Source organism: Motacilla alba, chromosome 19, assembly GCF_015832195.1.
Source record: "Motacilla alba alba isolate MOTALB_02 chromosome 19, Motacilla_alba_V1.0_pri, whole genome shotgun sequence".
NCBI classification, from domain to species: Eukaryota; Metazoa; Chordata; class Aves; order Passeriformes; family Motacillidae; genus Motacilla; species Motacilla alba.
Genome location: NC_052034.1, coordinates 609522 through 622652, shown reverse-complemented (window position 1 = coordinate 622652; position 13131 = coordinate 609522). Strand labels below are relative to the sequence as shown.

At 44.3% G+C, this 13131-nt stretch overlaps 1 protein-coding gene across 3 annotated transcripts in view; it reads right to left on the bottom strand.

Moving 5' to 3' along the window:
- Nucleotides 1-12847, bottom strand: part of NOS2 (nitric oxide synthase 2) — a 29698-nt gene extending 16851 nt beyond the window's left edge. For 2 of the 3 annotated variants that reach the window (XM_038158213.1, XM_038158215.1), the window contains exon 1: nucleotides 92-8543. The gene's annotated coding sequence lies outside the window, so the exon portion shown is untranslated. Of the gene's footprint in view, nucleotides 1-91; nucleotides 8544-11728 lie in introns of those variants that run through there. The other variant, XM_038158214.1, reaches the window with a different exon arrangement.
- Nucleotides 12848-13131: the final 284 nt, after the last annotated feature.

The following is a 13131-nucleotide window of genomic DNA, read 5'->3' as shown; positions in this document are numbered from 1 at the left end:
TAGACAAAAAAAAGATAGTTTGCCATATAATTAGTTTGCCTGTGAGCGGCAGTAAATGACAGAGTGCACACCTGGACATGGTGCTTCTTACCTTGCTTTTGTGGGAGGTGTCCCAACCCTGCCAGCAGAGACTCCTCTCTCTCAGAGCTTCTTGCCTTTCAGCTCTCAGACAGGAGGCCTGAGAGGCAAAAGCATTGCCTCCCAGGAGGCAAAAGCATTTTATAGTGCAGACCATGTATGCAAAATAGCTCTGAGCAAGGCTGGACATGGATAGTGCAACTGGGGATTCCCCCGACTCTTGTCCTGTCCACTTGGATAACAGTGTGTGTGGCTGCTGTGTGAGCAGCATTACACAACTGGTGTGAGGAGGGAGGCAGCTCCTGCTGCTGTCAGCACCTCTTCCTTCCCTCGGTGTGCTGCAGCCTTGACTCCTGCTGGTGCTCCTGGAAAGGCCAGGGTATCACACCAAACACTGTTTGGAGCCTTGCACACAGAGTTAAGATTAAAAGAAATAAATGCTGAAGGGCTCCTTACATCTTTTATCCCTGCGTGGCCAGTCTCCAGGCACCCTCCTGTACACCACCCACGGCTGTAGGAAGAGAGTGAGCAGCTCTCTTCAGGAGAAATGTTCCAGAGCTGTAGAGCTTCACAGTACAGGCCAGGAAAGCATTTAACCACGTGCTTATAACTAAGGACAGGCATTTTAAGTTTCACCTACACATACTTCCTTACTTTTTATCAAGTTTTAAAGGATCTTTCTCAATAGAGTATTTGTAGAATTTCTTGCTCTCCAGAGCTCCCTGTTCTGCCTGTTGCTGCCTGTGAGATTTGTCCCTTGGTGCTTTTCCAGAGTATTGGGAATACTGCAAGGAAACTGCAGCTTCCCGAAGTACAAACCATTCCCCCCATGGTGTATGTGGGAATACCAGAGGGACAGCTGGATGAGGAAGATGGGATGGCTGAGCTGATTTTCAGTATCAGACAGCATGTGGACACGTACCTTTTACAGAACCAGGCTTCTCCCTGCAGTCTGGAAGGCAGAACCCCCTCGGGACAGGGCTGGCAGCAGTGCCCAGTGCTGTCAGGCACCTGCAGCCCACGAGCCTGGTGCCAGATAATGCCCCAACAAGGATTTTGACCTGCCTTATGTGTTTCTGATATTATGTACGGCTATTTTAAGGAAACTGTTTACAAATTAAAGATGACTAATAAATCTGCTGAATAATGTGAGCTACATTGATAACTAGGGAAAGATTTACAGTTGCTGACCAAAGATCTACAGAAATGAGGCATAAGGCAGCCAGAGAAATGAGGAAATGTGTGTTCTTTTCTCATCTGTCACTCCTTTACTGGGCAAGCTTGGGCAAGGTGTTTTCTTCTCTCTGTGTCTAGCTTCTCTATTTGAAAATGAGTATTAGATGATTGTGTAAAGCATTTCTAGAGGCAAAGCAAGTGCTGTGCACACGTGTTCATGCATGAGATCCCCTGTATGCATCCCATCCAGGATTGCCAGAGATGAATCTCTTGATAAACAGACCTGAGTTTTCTGAGCATTCATCTGCTTGGCTTTATCAAGCCTGTGCTGCTTAGCATCCACTGCTCATGAATTTTCACAGTTGGATTTTTCTTTAATGTGGTGCCTTTCTTCTCACCAGAATTAGCAGGTGAATCCCTTTGTTTAAAATATTCCAGTCATCAGGCAGATGTAATCAGCAGGCAGAAACGATGTGTGAGAGCTGTGCCACTCAATGCCATGCCAGAAAATTCTGCCTTTACATTATTTTTTTTGCATTTGCCACTTTGTAACAGGGTTTAAAAATTCTCTTTTCATCCTTTCCTTTCTTATTAACCTCTTTCTTCTATAGAACATGGGGAATCTCAGTGTCTGGTACTGGAAGAAAGATCATATCTTAGTAGAAGTTTATTTGAATTCAGTGGGTTCTAAGCTTTTAGTATTCACCCTCCTTATCTCCCAGTGTTTGGGACTGCTGAAATCTAGGAAAGGTCATATAGGGATTGGATATGAAAAATCAGATTTGGGATAACCAGAGGAGGAGAAACATCTTAGGATAGAAGGAATCCTTGTTAAAAGGACTGTCTCAGGTACAGCCATTTAGCGAACTGCTTCATCACTCCAGTTTCTCAAATGAGACCTGATTTTTTACTCACTTGAAATCAATAATAAAACTCCCTCTGTACAGTAAAAACAACAGAGAACCATTCAATCCTCAGGTGGATCAGAGATTACCTAAACAAGCTTGTTGGGCACTCCTTCTACAAATATTCTACAGGGCTTGGAAGATATTTCCTCCCGAAAACCAGTTCTGCCCATTTGAACGGACACTTCTTCCTCTGCCATATCAGAGTGCAAAAACTGGTTGCTTTCCTTGCATTAACTTTGATGAAAGAGGTGCCCTTTCAGAGCAGACTTTGACCTATTCAATGCTGTCATCTTGACTTAAATTTTGTTTTGCTTCTGAGTGTCTGATGGTTTGCAGCTTCAACAATCAGCTCTCTGCAATCTCCTTCCAAGTGAGTCACATTCTGTGTCTGATATTATAATATACACCCTATCTGCAAGATTCTGCACGAGCTCAAGCAGTCACATTCCTGAAAACATTTACAAATCAAGCTCTGCTTGTAAGGTTGCTCCTCTGAGATCCGGGCATTTTGAGTCTTCAAAGAACTACGACACTGAGGCAAAGCTGATGACAAGGAGGGCTGATCTTCCCAACTTCATGGAACCCAGAGATGTTCAAGTGTCCCAACATTTCACAGGCTGTCAGTGAACTCTTTCTAACTCTCTTTTCCTAACTATTGTCTGAGCTGTCTCTTGCAGCAGTGCTGATGTGACAGCACACTAAATACAGTACTGCAACCCCTGTAAACACAGCATCTCAGATTTGTTAGAACTACCCTCACATCTGGTGGTTTCTGACAGAGATACAATTAATAATAATAACTATTGCTGTTCCCAAATATCTCCTCTCATTGACTACTGTCAGTCATCTGCTTTTACACTGGTTTAGTATTTGTTTGGTTTGAATCTTTGTCCAAACTTTGCAATGGCAACTCTGGTTTGGTTTTTTTGTTTGTTTGTGTTCTGATTGCTGACTATTCCTTGAAGGACTTTAAGATATTCACCATTAACTGTAGCCCCTTCTTCATTGGCTTCTTTATTATTTCAAAATGTTCCTGACAAAGTGGGGATAATAACTCTACAAAAAGCAAAATAAAAGATCCAGGCCTTGGCACTTGAATAAAAGTAGGATCCCAGCCCAGTCTGGACTGTTTTTCATTTTCTGCAGATTTAAGGGATGTTTAAAGCAGCAGTTTAGTGTGGAAAGAGCAATGTTTTGTTTACCATGTCCTGCTCTCCAGTGGAAGATTGAATGTCAAATGATGGCAGGGCAGGGTGCAAAATTTCCCAGCTTGACCATCAGGGCGAAAACGAAAGTTAAGGAGTGCTAAATTTGCAGAGACGTGCCAGTAAACCCATCCCTTCCTGTCTACTCGCTGTCAGTTAGGCCAAACTCAGACATGCAGAAAGAACAGAATTCCCTCATCAGTCACCTCTCCAAAACTCCCAGGGATGAGGAAGTGAGGGAGGACCAAGGGCAGTCAATAGCCAGACTTTGTTGTGCCTGGCTGCACGTTGGCTCAGGCAGAAGCAATTGCTGACACCTCCTGACTCACCCCTGAGATCCTCAGCCACAGCTGCAGCAGCAAAGACAAAACTACAGCAAAAAAAGAGCAAAATAGCAATTAACAGTTGACTGGGCCTAAACCCTGATGTCCTGCATGTGCTGTCACAAGCTAGGCTGTGTCCTGCACTCCTGGACATCATTTCACTACACTGAAGATGTCCCTGTGTGGAGCACAAGGAAAAGCTGGCATGTGGATCTGGAAAAGGTATAGAACAGTGTTTGGTACTTCTGCTCCTGCAATCCATGCCTGTCACAGCAGAACAGGAAAAAAAAAACAACTGCGAGATTACTGTGTGTAAGAAGAGTTTTATGATTGAAAAATTACAGTGAACTACAGAGCTGCAAATGTCTTCTTTAGTAAAAGAAAGAAACTCCAGTTTCAGTAACAGAGCACTGGCTGAGGCCAGTAGAATCCCTAACCAAGGACAGGTAACAGAAGAGATTTGAACACTGGTTTTGAAAAAACAACCCATACATTTCTGGGCCAAAATGAAGAACAGAATACTGAAGTATAGAAGTAACTTGAGTTCTGAATCTAAAAACCTTGGTGTTTTTACTCCAGAACACACAGCAGAGTTGGAACAACTTCAGTACAATGTATGTGCTTCTCTTTATTGGTGACCTCTGAGTATCCTTTCCTTACACCTGCCTTTATCTACTCAGCTGTTTCCTGCACATTCAGGTGTCACACTTTGGACAGTGGACCTTAGTCTACACAAAACCAAAGCATGCTGACCCGCTTTCCATGTTTCCTGAGTGGAGACAGGGGTTTTCTCAGGTAATTTTATGGCTCTGCTTTATCTATAAACACCGTTTTACTACCTCAGTTGTTTTTAAGGACTCCTTGCTAAGCACTAGTTAGGCCAGTCTTGCCTATGCATGCATGACTTTCAGTGTCTGCATGAATTACATCACATCTTCAAAACTTTCCATGAGAGTGAAATTGCCTCCCCTCTGTCCTTCCCCACAGGGAAGTGGTGCCAGAGGGTGTGGGGTGTGAGCTTATAGCTCCTTCTCCAGCAACTATCCACCTCCCCTACTAAAAAAGACAATTTCCATGGCACATTCTTCAGAGTATTTTTAGTGAGTTTTCATTGATTTGGAGCTTCTAGTCCAGCTCAATTGGTTCTCATCTTCCCACCTCTGCCAAGAGCCTGGCTCCATCTCCTCAGTGACCTGAGAGCCACTGGAAGGCTGCTCCTCTTCTCCTGGCTGAACAAGCCCTGTTCCTCCAGCCTCTCCTCATCAGGCAGCACCGTGCCCCAGCCCAAATCACCTCGATGGCCTCCCCTGAGCTCACTCCTTGTGTACTGGAGACCCAAACTGGACTCAGTAGCTCTCCAGTGAAGGATGCAGATTATCCAATGGTGCTGCTTTCCTTCTCTCCTTCTCCAGGAATTCCAGGCTAGGGACATGCTATTTAGCTTGGTTTTCATTCAGGGAACAAACACGCTGCTGATTGAGACAACTGTTGACCACAGTGACAGAGAGGATGGACTTTGAAGCTACATTTGGAATGGGGGACACCACTTGGGAGCTTGAAAAGTCACTGAAAATACAAAAAAGAGATATGGAGGAATATGTGTTGACAAGGTCAGGTTCTAGCAAGTGATGGGAGGCTTTATGGAGTGGGTTAAGTCTCAGGGGTTAATCTATAACAAACAGTCTTAGTACACACATCAAAGGATTGTTACAGATTAATTAGCAGGTGCTATTATTAGCCATAACAATTTTTGTCTCAATTTCTGAAAGGATAAGATGCAAACCAATTACTTCATTCAATCTCAATGTTTCACCCAGCTCTTGCAGAGAGGGGTATTTGGACCACAGCCTCCAAAGCAAGAGGAGCTGATGCAGAATGTGTATGTAATTTACAGGACAGAAACAGCAACTTTTTTGGTCAAAAACATGTTCTTGCCTCACTTTGTTTTTATGATGATTACTTTTGATTAAGTCATCTGAAACCTGGCAGAAGGGAAAATAAAGGGGAATTTTCTGTGACTTACAACACTGTCCTTTAGGTTTGGGCAGCTCAAGAGACCTCTCTCACCAGTACAAGCTGAAAGCCACTATGACACCTTCTTCTTTCTTCTCATGTACCAGCTTCAAAGACTTAATTGCAATCTGAGAATTCCCCAAAAGAACACACCGCTCCTCTTCCTAGTGGTGTTTTTGGGGACCAACAGTTTCTGTAGTGCATGAAGTGTCAAAGTCCTTGTTCAATGTAACATCTCTGATCCCGATTTTCTCCCATGTTTTTGCTCTTGAAGTCCCATTTCTTTTTAATGGAAGAGCAAAGCTGCATGTGTGGAAGACACATGATTCCACATTCATAAGAGAGAAATCCTTGCTGGTAATGTCTTCATTTGGTAAAACGACCATTGCAGGAAAGGTGACTTCTCAAGTTCCTGCCACCTTTTGAAAAGGATGTAAGAAATGACAGCTTGTGCATGGTTTTGGTAGGGTCTTGCAATAAATTCCTACCCAGCTGGATGATAATTCTGCAGGAAAGACACCACCCCATTCCTGACTAAGCAGCAAATGGAGTGCACTGTGGAGAAGGAAGGACCCAGGCCAGTGGAGAGACAAACAAATGAGCACAGCATAAGCCACTGCCCAGCAAACCATCAGCCCATTTTAAAACAGACTGCTGGATTTAACACTGATAAAGTTGAAAACAAGAAAAAAGGAAGGCAGTTCTTCAGCACTAAAGGCAGCAGCAGAATTTTTAATATTTATTTTTCCAAAAGAGCATATGAAAAGGGAAAAGAAAGCAATTAATTAGTGGACAAAAAAACCTTTAAAATTCTTTCTGCCTTCCCCTCACATAAAGTGATGCCTTTGGGCCCAGATTCCAAGCTGATTTAGGGAGGATACATTTGCCTTCAGCATCACACCCACCTCTTGAACTTGTCCACCCAGGCTGCTGCAGACACTGTGTTTTGTAGAACTGAAAAAACAAAACTGTTTCACTTTTAATTCTGGTAACCATGATTGAGCACAGGCCACTCCTCTGAGTATTCCAGAAGTGCAAAATGGTTTAAGATGGTGAACACTACTGAAGTCATGGAGTGTACATGGGAGTCTTTGCCTTTGATTCCAGTGGCTTTGGCTCAGAACCCAAGAGCAGCGTGGAAAGCAAACATTCTGATAAGCAATATCCAGACTGCCTTTGTTAGTACAGACCAAGACAGAATTTGATAGAGCACGAAGGCAAGATTGGTGTCTCCCATTTAACAGACGGTCCCTATGAATTCCAGAGGTTCTCATGAGTGTTATGGAGCTCTGTGGGGCAAAGCTACATAATTATGAGCTGTGATTTCTTTCAGATACTTATAAAATTGAAAACACTTCCTCTGTAGTAAATAAATAAGGCCCTCCCCATGTAGTGCAATAAAGAGAGCAGATTACAGGTTCAGTACTGTACCCAATCTATTCCTTTCAAAGACTCATTGTTACATCAAAGGGTTTGTGGTTCTGTTCCTCTCTCAACCACACATGGATTGCATTCAAGTTACTTTTTATGCTAAATACCACTCATATTGTGTACATTCTTTGTATATTTATGCCAGCTATAAAATCTGCACCGTTGCTTATGAGGATAAGGAAGTTAGAGTGCAGAGACTGGCTCTCCATCTCAAATTTCACAAAAAACCCTGGATGCCTTTTCACTGCATTTCACCAATTAGGAATAACCACACCTGGCATAGTGTCACCATGACATTCTACAGGCTCTGTTCTGTCAGTCGGGAGCAGGATTTGGAGATCTCGATATTTTTAAACCATGTTTCTGAAATAGTTGTAAAATGATCATTACCATGTCATTACCCCCTACCTCAGAGCCATGCTAGTGGAGAGTAAGCAATTTCCTGCTGTTTGTGCCCTGAGTCCCAACCTGTCTGTGTGCCTTTTAAAGGTCTCCTGAGATAAGCACCTCAAAGGCAATCTGAGAATTACCTTTGAAATCTTGGCCAGAAAGCTGCAATGTACTCTGTGAGATACTTCCAGCTAGGGAAAGGACAAACTCAACAGAGCTCTTGGGGGAGAGAAAGCTCCAAGACCCAACAGGTGTCTGCATTCTGTATTGTAAACTGTGGTTTAACACAGCATTTCTGTGACCTCTAGAAATGGGAGGGGAAAACAGAAAATAAAAGAGAAAGCAGCCCTTGCAGTTGCACAGTTGTGGAAACCAAAATATTCTATTTTTAAGCATGAAAAGTCAGTCCCCAGATTGACTCAGTATAAGGAAGGTGGCTCCAAAATATACAACCTTTGCCTGTGCCCACCATCATGACACAATATTTTCCAGACTAACTTCTGTTTGACATTTGTTTTCCTTGTTCCTTGTTTCACACTAGCTGAGACACAGACCACTTTTTGTAAATGAAATGACTGCTAAGAAATTGAAGCAAGACTGAGAAAATCCCATATCCTGTGTGATTTTATTTAATGCAGAATGTGAGTCAACCTCATCAGCCACAAGAATTTATTGTCAATTTTGCATCTTTTAAAATCCATTCTGTAGAAGGGGAGAATATTAATCTAAACACCAGCAGTTTTAAACTCCTCTCAACAAGAATGAATACCAGAGATGGTGCAAAATATAAGGTGTAACAATAAAAAGATATTAAGTGCAGAGTTTTTTAACCAGATGATGCTGAACCCCAGCAGAAGGAAGCCCAAAGGTAATGAGGCCACTCAGTCTGAAGTTGTGCAGCTGCAGCTGAAAGAAAATATTTTATATAGGGTAGTGACACAGCCTCAAGCTGTGCCAGGGGAGGTTCAGGTTGGACATCAGAAGGAGTTTCTTCACAGAAGGGTTGTCAAGCATTGGCAGGGGCTGTCCAGGGAGGTGTGGAGTGCCCACCCCTGGAGGTGTCCAGGGAAGGGCTGGATGTGGCACTCAGTGCTCTGGGCTGGGGACAAGGTGGGGATTGGGCACAGCTTGGACTCCGTGGGCTGGGAAGTCTTTTGCCTGAATGATTCTGTGAAGCACTCAAACCAAGCTGGCTCAGAAGTTGCTGATTAAAAAACAAAAATCAAATGAATCCTTTTCAGAATGGACTCATGCAGAACATGAAGGCAGATTCTTCTGGGGGAAAAGTCACCCAGGTTGATAGTTACAGAAGGGGTAAGTTCAGTGTCCACAGTGAGGACAGCAAACAGCAGTTCCAGAACGTTCCTCTTCAGACTCTACAAGTGCAGTGAGCAATGCCAGGGACCTCTCCCCCAGTGACAAACACTGGTAAGCTCTTAGGTGCAAGTGACAGATGCCTCCCTCTGCTTCTAAACTTTTACAAACCTGTTTTAAATATCAAATAGTTACGAGGAAAACAGAAAATAGTCCTCAAAGAACGGGGATTTTTTTAAAGTTAATGTGTCTGCCCTGCTTAATCACAAGCTGAGAGGAGTACTTGATGATTGGTGTATACTTCAGTTAACACTATTTCATAAAACCTGGCTTGACAGAAGTATAAGATAAATTAATCAAATAATACAAAAGTTGAAAGATGCACCAGCTGGCTCGTGCCCCAGCAGAGGTACATCAGCTCTGAGCAGCAGGCAATGCTGCAGGAAAGGGACAGACCAAGTGGGCAGTGCAGGTCTGTGTGTCAGGGACTTGCTCTGGCCAAGACACTGCTCACCCCAAAGCAGCCCTGTCTTTGGGGTGACACTGAGGGACATGACATTGTGGAGCATAAAGCTCTAATGACTCATTCTTACAGTTTAAGGTCAGGGACTCTGACAACGAATAGATATTATGATACTGAGTATTTAAGACTCACAGATGTGCTGCCTGTTCAGTTTGCAGCTTATCAAAGCTTTATATGAAGGCACAATTTATAATGCCACATTAAAAGCTTTTACAAATAAGAAACTGTTTCCTCTAAGTGAAAGAACATTATTTGTTTCTCCCAGAAATCGCGTGCATTCCTCTTCCTTACAGCATCACAATAAAGATTACTTCCTTATGAAATTTGAAAATGAGCCAAACACCACAGAGGAGAGATTTTTGTTTAGCATCAAGTCCTCATGCTCAGGTGTCCCTGAACAAAAAGCAATGCCTGTAACATAACCCACCACGTGGGGAAGTTTACAAAGTGCTAAAGAATGATTTAAAGACTATTCCATTACTGACAAATGGTGCTAAGCAAGGCCTGGCCTGGGCTGGAAATATTCTATTCAGTACCCACAGGGCTCAAATGACTTTGGTGGCAAGTTGAATGGAAATCAGTAACACTTCTGACACAAGAATGTGATCAGAAGTGTATTTGTCTCTGGCCACGTGAAGGGCAGAATGGATATTACATAAAACATGAATTTACAATCTTCGTACCAAAACCTGAAATGAATAAATAAATTTAAAAAAATAAAGAAAAAAGAAAGATTTTCACTACACAGGAAGCTTCTGCATGAGGCTCCAAGGCTGGTAATGACCAAAGTGGTCTTTACCATTTCTCTGTGGACTTAAGAGCAGCAACATAAACACTAAAAATACACTGACCAACCCACTGCTACTGCTCCATCTTTCGACATGTTGCTTCCATATTTGTAATGCACAGATTATTCACATACAATTTCAGCTTTAGGTTTCCAAGGCTGTGTATACACAAAACAGAAAGTATAGCACCAGTGTTGGTTCTGGCCTTAGACTGGATGTGGGTAGGTCTGTAAAGTGATTTAAATTATTAATTCTCCATACTTCAAGAATGTAAAGCATGATATCACTTTATTAATCAGAAGTCTCCCACTGTCTTTCCTTGTCCTAATGTTTGTCTTGCTCTTGCATAACAAGCCTCCAGTGAAACCTTCACTACCTTAATCAAGAATTGCCTGCACACAACATTTGAACTGTTAACTTCACTCAACTCCTAACTGGGGAGTACCTAGGAGAAGTCATTGACTCAAGATCCCACTGGAACCAGCTGCAAAAGTGTTTTGGCAATGTTTTGGGGTTACTGCAATCACCTATCAACGCCCATCACTTACCAGAACTAGCACAGAAATGGGTTCCTCATTGCAGTAAAGGAAACTGAAGCCTATGAATACACTTGTTTCCTTTTACTGACATAATCCCTTGTTCTGTCAGCAGCCTCACGAGCATCATGAGTTTTAAACTCTTCAAAAATAATTACAGAACCCAACACAGCCTCATTTATCTGCCATCTTTATGGTCAGAGATTCTGGGGGACTGAAAATGGGAACACAGGTGCACCAGGGTATTTGGGGTTGCTATTTTCTACCCAACTGCCACAGCAGAACCCGGGAGGACGCTGCCTGTGACCGTGCCTTTGTCACCGAGGGCAGTAATTGCCAGCACCAAGGGAACAGCTCTTCAGGCTCAGCAGGGCTGGGTGGCAGAGAGCTGCTCAAACACGGGTGAAGAGAACACTGTGTAACTCTCAGGTCAGGCAGGTCAGTGAGTGATAAATTTGGACAACTCCAGGGTCAAATGACTTCTGAGCAGAACTTTCTGGAATAGTAATGTTGGTCGGAAGTACTGAAGCTCTGCCCCAAACCCCATTCAGAGTTCAGGTTCTCATCTACATCTGGGTTACTATAACATCTTTGGTCTCAAATTATGCTGCTGGAGAATGGAATTTGTATAATGTCTTGAAAACATAAAAGCCTCAGCTCTGCAGCTGAAGGACTCTTCAGTCCAGTCCTTACAGAAACATGTCTGAGCTACTGGGGTTACTATTACAAGGATGTAAATAGTTGTCAGCATCGTATCTCCTCACCAGCAGGAAAATTACTTGTATTTTGAGTAAATAAAGTTATCTTTGACCCTATTAAAACTCTTTTTACTTTGAAAACCAGATTACGTTTGTACCAAAGTCCTTCAGACATCTCCTCATGCCTCCAGCTGAATCACTACTGTCAAAATACTTAGTGATGATGTCTCCTGCCTCACCAACCATGTTGCCCGTCTGCACCCTACTGAGAATTGAATGCTCTGTCACTTCCAAAGCCTACAATTCACAGATCCTGGTCCTTCATATTAGTTACATCTACCATACCTTTGGTCTGATGCTCCCATATCCCAGCTGGCACCTCAGACATCTGGAGCTGCAGACAAGCCATGGCTGTACCTTCCAGCTCCACGGTCCTTTCCCTCTTGAACTAGCCATAAATTAAATAACAGGCATGTAAGAATGATTTAAACACATGCAATTATCCTTTTAGTAACTGAACAAAATATTACATCTCACACTACCAAAAGTCAATTGAAGCCATGGAGGGTTGTGATCACTCCACATTTAAAGTTCAGGAAACTGCCATGCTTCCATACACTGTTAATCCCACTGTGTCTGAGAGCTTTTCATCACTATTGCAGAGATACAAAATTCAGTGCATCTCTGTGCTACAGACCACACACACAGAACAGACCTGGAGAACAGCACAGGTCACCTGTTTGCTGGTCTTGATCAGAAGCAGCACATTCAGAGAGCTTGTATCAAAAATGCTTGAGCTTTTTTATTAGTGTTCATACTCAATATTCCTTGTCAACTACCAAGGCTGAAGCTTTCTGTGCTTTACCTTGCACAAAATTATTTTGAAGATTTAAACCAGAATGGCTGTAATTTCAAAAAAAATGTATCTAGGTAGAAAGACAAGTGGCTTTCCTCACATGGAGAAACAGCTGCTCTGTAGAGAAAGTCTATTACCTTCCTGCTTTATCTGAAGTTAAGCACAAGGCTGGCTCCAGCATAATACTGAGTGTGATCTGGTGCAGAAAAGGACTTGAGGAGGAGAAATAAGGGGGGTAGAGAGACAAGATGAGAACAGCATGAAGGAATAGGTAAAACAAAGACAAATTAAGGGTGTTAAAGTTAAGGGTGCATAAGGGTGATGTGAAAGACACAGGAGCAGAGAGAGGAACAGCAGTGGCGATGGCAGTGTACCAGCGAGCAGGAAGTCCAGGAGAGGAGGGCTAGCAGAGAAAAGGAAGTTTTGGGATGCAATCCCCGGTGCCCTTCAGCGGCAGCCCGGTTCCGGGCGCGGCCCCGCCGAGCTCCCCTCGCCATGGCGAGCTCCCCGCTGCCGCCCTGCCCGCGGGCCAGCGGCGGGGGCCGCAGCGCCACCTGCAGGCGGCGCGCCGCAGCTGCAGCCGGCACCCTCCGGGCCAGCGCCCGCCCCGGCACGCCCAGCCCCGCCCCGGCACGCCCAGCCCCGCCCGGGCACACCCAGCCCCGCACCGGCACACCCAGCCCCGCACTGGCACACCCAGCCCGGCACCGGCACACCCAGCCCCGCCCCGGCACGCCCAGCCCCGCCCCGGCACGCCCAGCCCCGCCCCGGCACGCCCAGCCCCGCACCGGCACACCCAGCCCCGCCCCGGCACACCCAGCCCCGCACCGGCACACCCAGCCCCGCACTGGCACACCCAGCCCGGCACCGGCACGCCCAGCCCGGCACCGGC